A 1,364-nucleotide genomic window follows, 5' to 3' on the forward strand; every position below is an offset into this window, starting at 1 on the left:
ACAGCAGTGAACACACACACCGTGAACACACACCCGGCGCAGTGGGCAGCCATTTATGCTGCGGCGCCCGGGGAGCAGTTGGGGGTTCGGTGCCTTGCTCAAGGGCACCTCAGTCGTGGTATTGAAGGTGGGAGAGAGCGCTCCCCCCACCTACAATCCCTGCCGGTACGAGACTCGAACCCGCAACCTTTGGGTTATGAGTCCAACTCTCTAACCATTAGGCCACGACTTCCCCATGGTTCCCCATTTGACCAACCAATCAAAGACGGAACAAGTGTTTGGGAAGCCTGTTTGCAAACAGTAATTATTTTGTGCAGGAATAACACACTTCACCTTGAAATGACTGAATTTGCCTTGGAGTCACCAAGTCATAACATCAGAAAATTCTGAAATAATGTGTTTAATGTATATCTATTTTACAAGCACAACTCAGATGTTAACTCAGCAAATACCTAGGATGCACCTCCATCAACAGAATATATATCTTCCCTTGTTTCATTTGCTCCTTCCTTCATCCAAACACCTGGCCGGGCGAATTACATTGCGTTGGCGTCCTTGTACCTTACTAATTGAACTGTAAACCAATGTGCAGATCCATTAATTTTCCCCCATGGCTCCCAGCGGCTGATTTATCTCCAGTGATGGTGGTGTGCATCAGCTAAAAGCAATCCTGTAAATCACAGGCCTTTCCCTCGCCGCTTTCATCACTTCATTAATTTAAGATATCATTACGGCCACTGGTGACATAACTCTGAACAATGGTACACGCTTAAGATATTAATCTGCACGCTGCAACAAAGAGCCTCTCTGTCTCTGGCTGATTTAGCCACTGCTTGTTTTACGCAGCTGATTTACATTGGGTCGGTAAGCCGGGCTGATTTGGCTTCTGTCACTGAAAGACCACTGAAAGATAACAAGCTGTCAGAGTTTTACACCCGTATTGTGATTGTGTGGCTTTACAAGAAGGTTGTTACGGGCATGACCTAGGCGTGTTTTTCATCTGCAACTTTGTTGACATATAGATGATATTTTCTTTATTAAAAAATAAAAAATAAAAATCGTATGCATGATGGCGTGCAATTTTTGAGGTTAATAAAAATATCTATTCTAAAAAATGTCAAATACACTTTTAGCCTGTGTGACTGGCACAGGTTGTTATTTTTCATGAACTGATGTGCCTCACGGATATTTTATTAAACTGTGTCATTGAAGTACTTCATAGACAAAAGTAGTTTTACTGTAGTTTTACAAAACTTTAATTTTAGTTAAGGTTTTAGTAATTTTGTTGCGTGTTTCTGGCTTTTTTAAAGTATGTAATCTATCTATCTATCTATCTATCTATCTATCTATCTATCTATCTATCT

This window comes from Sinocyclocheilus anshuiensis, unplaced genomic scaffold (assembly GCF_001515605.1).
Source record: "Sinocyclocheilus anshuiensis isolate Anshui unplaced genomic scaffold, SAMN03320099.WGS_v1.1 scaffold475, whole genome shotgun sequence".
NCBI classification, from domain to species: Eukaryota; Metazoa; Chordata; class Actinopteri; order Cypriniformes; family Cyprinidae; genus Sinocyclocheilus; species Sinocyclocheilus anshuiensis.